This window comes from Bos grunniens, chromosome 8 (genome assembly GCF_055505025.1).
Source record: "Bos grunniens cultivar Pamir isolate PY7600 chromosome 8, Bosgru_T2T1.0, whole genome shotgun sequence".
Taxonomy (NCBI): Eukaryota; Metazoa; Chordata; class Mammalia; order Artiodactyla; family Bovidae; genus Bos; species Bos grunniens.
The window spans coordinates 40,249,448-40,255,612 of NC_141172.1; the positions used below are offsets into that span (position 1 = coordinate 40,249,448).

At 42.8% G+C, this 6,165-nt stretch overlaps 1 long non-coding RNA gene across 1 annotated transcript; it reads right to left on the minus strand.

Moving 5' to 3' along the window:
• Nucleotides 1-1,401: 1,401 nt before the first annotated feature.
• LOC147366954 (uncharacterized) lies at nt 1,402-3,345 on the minus strand. The gene is made up of 2 exons (XR_015169634.1): nt 3,022-3,345; nt 1,402-2,354 (listed from the first exon to the last, which is right to left on the minus strand). It is a non-coding gene; the product is annotated as an uncharacterized LOC147366954 (long non-coding RNA).
• Nucleotides 3,346-6,165: the final 2,820 nt, after the last annotated feature.

Genomic DNA, 6,165 nt, shown 5'->3' on the forward strand with positions numbered 1-6,165 from the left:
GTCAAAGTGAAGTCGCTCAGTCGTGTCGAACTCTTCGAGACCCCATGGACTGCAGCCGACCATGCTCCTCTGTCCATGGGATTTTCCAGGGAAGAGTACTGGAGTGGGTTGCCATTGTCTTCTCTGACTTAGAGCCTAGCGCAAGTTATTTGTTGAGTAAATGAATAGTGAATGAATGAATGCAGCCTTTGCACTACTGGCCCATTTGCTCTGTTGTTCTCAGCAAGTTCATTGTCAGATTGGGTGCTTTTGTCCTGTTTTGGTGACTGCACTGGCCAGTGACTGTTGCACTCAAATGCTGGTTTTACTCCAGAAACACCTGAGCTCACATTTTATCTAGATCAGAGGAGCTGCCACAAACTCTCTTTTCTTCCCTTTTCCTCAGCACATTTCTGCAGCTGAAACATTGACTGAGGCGTCAGCATGAAGAAATTAAATTTCTGTCTGCCCAAGAGTCCCATACCAGCAGACCTGTTACAGGTAGGCCTCCGTGGAGTTAGCTCTCTTTCCCAGCAAGTCAGAGTGGAAAGAGAAGGGAAGGATGATCTTCATTAAGAGGTTTCATATCCATGAGTTACTTTCTTTCTAGATGATTCTGACAGCTCCCTACAAACAGGAAAAGTCTCATCACTTCCATTCAATGATGTTATAGTCACGTTACAAGTCTGTGACTGGAGCTGGGAACAGCATTTCTCAACCTCGGCATTATTGACAGTTGGGGCTGGATGAGCCTTTGTTGTGGGGGTGTGTCCTGTGTGTTACAGGGCTGTAGCAGCCCCCCCTCACCTCTACCCTCTAGAGGCCAATAACCCCCACCCCGTCATAGTTAATTTTGTGCTTCTGCCTGGGGCACTGTGCCCAGCTCTGCTCTCAGATGTTATTCTGGTTGTTTCTGTGTGGGTCCTTTGGATGAGATAACATTTATTATTTTTCCTGTTATTTATTATTATATATATATATATATTTTTAAATTTATTCATTGCTTGTGCCAGGTCTTAGTTGCAGCATGTGGGATCTTTAGTTGCGCCTTCTAACTCTAGTTGCAGCATGTGGGATCGAGTTCCCCCACCAGGGATCGGACATGGGTACCCTGCCTTGGGAGCGTGGAGTATTAGCCACTAGACCACCAGGGAAGCCCCGATTTTTTATTATGTTATATAAACATATTTAATATTTGTATATACTAATAAAAATAATGTAATGTTAAGTAAGTGTAATATTTGAAGTCTAGTTGATTTAAGATAGTAGTTTCAGGTATATAGCATAGTGAGTCAATACAGATTATACTCTACTAAAAGTTATCACAAGAAAATGACTATAATTCCATGTGCTGTATAATATATCCTTGTTGCTTATCTAGTTTATGTATAGTAGTTTGTATATGTTTTCTTTTTAAATTAATTGGTTTTTTAAATCAATTTTTATTGGAGTATTGTTGGTTTACAACGTTGTGTTGGTTTCTGCTGTACAACAAAGTGAGTCAGTTATGCATATGCATCAGTTCAGTTCAGTTCAGTCGCTCAGTCGTGTCCGACTCTTTGCGACCCCATGAATCGCAGCACGCCAGGCCTCCCTGTCCATCACCAACTCCCAGAGTTCACTCAGACTCACGTCCATCGAGTCAGTGATGTCATCCAGCCATCTCATCCTCTGGCGTCCCCTTCTCTTCCTGCCCCCAATCCCTCCCAGCATCAGAGTCTTTTCCAATGAGTCAACTCTTCTCATGAGGTGGCAAAGTACTGGAGTTTCAGCTTCAGCATCATTCCCTCCAAAGAAATCCCAGGGCTGATCTCCTTTAGAATGGACTGGTTGGATCTCCTTGCAGTCCAAGGGACTCTCAAGAGTCTTCTCCAACACCACAGTTCAAAAGCATCAATTCTTCAGCACTCAGCCTTCTTCACAGTCCAACTCTCACATGACCACAGGAAAAACCATAGCCTTGACTAGATGGACCTTTGTTGGCAAAGTAATGTCTCTGCTTTTCAATATGCTATCTAGGTTGGTCATAACTTTGCTCCCAAGGAGTAAGCATCTTTTAATTTCATGGCTGCAGTCACCATCTGCAGTGATTTTGGAGCCCCCCAAAATAAAGTCTGCCACTGTTTCCACTGTTTCCCCATCTATGTCCCATGAAGTGGTGGGACCTGATGCCATGATCTTCGTTTTCTGAATGTTGAGCTTTAAGCCAACTTTTTCACTCTCCCCTTTCACTTTCATCAAGAGGCTTTTTAGTTCCTCTTCACTTTCTGCCATAAGGGTGGTGTCATCTGCATATCTGAGGTTATTGATATTTCTCCCGGCAATCTTGATTCCAGCTTGTGTTTCATCCAGTCCAGCGTTTCTCATGATGTACTCTGCATATAAGTTAAATAAGCAGGGTGATAATATACAGCCTTGATGTACTCCTTTACATACATGCCCTCTTTTTTGGATTTCCTTCCCATTTAGGTCACCACAGAGCACTGAATAGTTTCCTGTGCTCTACAGCAGGTGCTCATTAGTGACTGGTTTTATGCATAGCAGTGTATGTATGTCGATCCCCTTCTCCCAATTCATCCCACCCCTCCCTTGCCCTGCTTGGTAACCACAAGTTTGTTGTGTACATCTGTGTTTCCATTTCTGCTTTGCAGATAAGTTCATCTGCACCATTTTTTCTAGATTCCACATCTAAGCGATATTATACGATACTGGTTTTTCTCTTTCTGACTTACTTCACTCTGTATGACAGTCTCTAGGTCCATCCAGATCTCTGCAAATGGCACTATTTCATTCTTTGATGGCTGAGTAATATTCCATTGTGTATATGTACCACATGTTCCTTATCCATTCATCCACTGATGGACATCTAGGTTGCTTCCATGTCCTGGCTATTGTAAATAGTGCTGCTATAAACATTGGGGTGCATGTATCTTTTTGAATTATGGTTTGCTCTGACATATGGATGAAATAACATTTAAATTGGTTAACTTTGAGGAAAGCAGATTGCCCCTATCAGGTGGGTGAATATAACAAAAGACTCACCTCCTACAAGCAACAGGGAATCCTGCCAGCAGATGGCCTTTGGACTTGAACTGCAATGCCAGCTGTTCCCTGGGTCTCCGTCTTGATGGCCTTTCACCTTGAACTACAGATTTCAGACTTTCCAGCCTTCATAATCATGTGAGTTGATTCTCTAAAATAAATTTCTCTGTGTGTGTGTATATATATACACAGATCCTTTGGATTCTTTCTCTAGAGAACTCTGACAAATACAACCCAGTAGTAACAACCCAGAGTATCTCCAGGCATTGCCAGGTGACTCCCAGGGGGTAGAATAGTCCCAGTTGAGAACCACCGCTGCTGACAGGTGAGGCTGGCATTCTTTTGCGGCATAGTTCCTGAAAAGGCTGACCTGGCTAGAATAGTCCAGAACCAAATGGAGGCTAAAATACTTTCTGGAAGGTGTTCTCTATGTGTGGTTCCAAGCCTGGTCTGACAGCAGAGGTGTCAAGGAACCTCTGGAATATCTTGAGCTTAAACTAGTCAACTTGGCCTTGAGCCATTAAATTCTCTCTTCTAGAAAAACTGTATCATATTTGCCTAAGTTTTACTTCAAAGAAAAATTAAAGCATATCAACTTTAAATCCAGTCCTTACGCTGCTAAGTCTCTTTAGTCGTGTCCGACTCTGTGTGACCCCACTGACAGCAACCCACCAGGCTCCCCCATCCCTGGGATTCTCCAGGAAAGAACACTGGAGTGGGTTGCCATTTCCTTCTCCATTACACGAAAGTGAAAAGTGAAAGGAAAGTTGCTCAGTCGTGTCTGACTCTTAGTGACCCCATGGACTGCAGCCCACCAGGCTTCTCCATCCATGGGACTTTCCAGGCAAGAGTACTGGAGTGGGGTGCCACTGCCTTCTCCACCAGTCCTTATAGATACTCTCATTTATAAGACTTTCTCTCAGTTATCTTGTGTTGATAAATAGCATATCATTTAGAGAAGATGAGCCATAAATTAGCTGAAATCAATATAGATTTTAAATATGAGTAGAAGGATCCTGAGATAATCAGTTTTGTTTAAGGGGGCAAAGAAATATTATTCAATTATTCCTGGGTGGTAAACTTGAATATTGTAAGTCCTTTCTGAAAACAGCATTGGGTGACTCCAAAAGTACCTCATGAGAAACGCTGGGGTAGATGAATTGCAAGCTGGAATCCCGATTGCCAGGAGAAATATCAATAACCTCAGATTTGCAGATGACACCACCCTTATGGCAGAAAGTGAAGAGGAACTAAAAAGCCTCTTGATGAAAGTGAAAGTGGAGAGTGAAAAAGTTGGCTTAAAGCTCAACATTCAGAAAATGAAGATCATGGCATCCAGTCCCATCACTTCATGGCAAATAGATGAAGAAACAGTAGAAACAGTGGCTGACTTTATTTTTCTGGGCTCCAAAATCACTGCAGATGGTGATTGCAGCCATGAAATTATAAGATGCTTGCTCCTTGGAAGAAAAGTTATGACCAACCTAGTTCAATTCAGTTCAGTTCAGTCACTTAGTCATGTCCAACTCTTTGTGACCCCATGAACTGCAGCATGCCAGGCCTCCCTGTCCATCACCAACTACTGGAGTCTACCCAAACCCATGTCCACTGAGTCAGTGATGCCATCTAACCATCTCATCCTCTGTTGTCCCCTTCTCCTCCTACCCTCAATCTTTCCGAGCATCAGGGTCTTTTCAGATGAGTCAGCTCTTCACATCCGGTGGCCAAAGGATTCGAGTTTCAGCTTCAATATCAGTCCTTCCAATGAACACCCAGGACCAATCTGCTTTAGGATGAACTGGCTGGATCTCCTTACAGTCCAAGGGACTCTCAAGAGTCTTCTCCAGCACCACAGTTCAAAAGCATCAATTCTTTGGTGCTCAGCTTTCTTTATAGTCCAACTCTCACATCCATACATGACAACTGGAAAAACGATAGCCTTGATTAGATGGACCTTTGTTGGCAAAGTAATATCTCTGCTTTTTAATATGCTGTCTAGGTTGGTCATAACTTTCCTTCCAAGGAGTAAGCATCTTTTAATTTCATGGCTGCAATCACCATCTGCTGTGATTTTTGGAGCCAAAAAAACAAAGCCAGCCACTGTTTCCATTGTTTCCCCATCTATTTGCCATGAAGTGATGGGACCATATGCCATGATCTTAGTTTTCTGAATATTGAGCTGTAAGCCAACTTTTTCACATTCATCAAGAGGCTCTTTCTTCACTTTCTGCCATAAGGGTGGTGTCATCTGCATATCTGAGGTTATTGATATTTCTTCTGGAAATCTTGATTCCAGCTTGTGCTTCCACCAGCCCAGCATTTCTCATGATGTACCTTGCATATAGGTTAAATAAGCAGGGTGACAATATACAGCCTTGACGTACTCCTTTTCCTATTTGGAACCAGTCTGTTGTTCCATGTCCAGTTCTAACTATTGCTTCCTGACCTGCATACAGGTTTCTCAAGAGGCAGGTCAGGTGGTCTGATATTCCCATCTCTTGAAGAATTTTCCACAGTTTATTGTGATCCACACAGTCAAAGGCTTTGGCATAGTCAATAAAGCAGATATAGATGTTTTTCTGAAACTCTCTTGGTTTTTCAATGATCCAGCAGATGTTGGCAATTTGATATCTGGTTCCTCTGACTTTTCTAAAACCAGCTTGAACATCTGGAAGTTCAAGCCAGGCTTCAGCAATACGTGACCCATGAACTTCCAGATGTTCAACCTAGACAGCATATTAAAAAGCAGAGACATTACTTTGCCAACAAAGGTCTGTCTAGTCAAGGCTATGGTTTTTCCAGTAGTCATGTATGGATGTGAGAGTTGAACTATAAAGAAAGCTGAGCACCGAAGTATTAATGCTTTTGAACTGTGGTGTTGGAGAAGACTCTTGAGAGTCCCTTGGACTGTAAGGAGATCCAACCAGTCGATCCTAAAGGAGATCGATCAGTCCTGAGTGTTCATTGGAAGGACTGATATTGAAGCTGAAACTCCAATACTTTGGCCACCTGATGCAAAGAGCTGACTCATTTGAAAGGACCCTGATGCTGGGAAAGATTGAAGGCAGGAAGAGAAGGGGACAACAGAGGATGAGATGGTTGGATGGCATCACCAACTCGATGGATAAGAGTTTGAGTAAACTC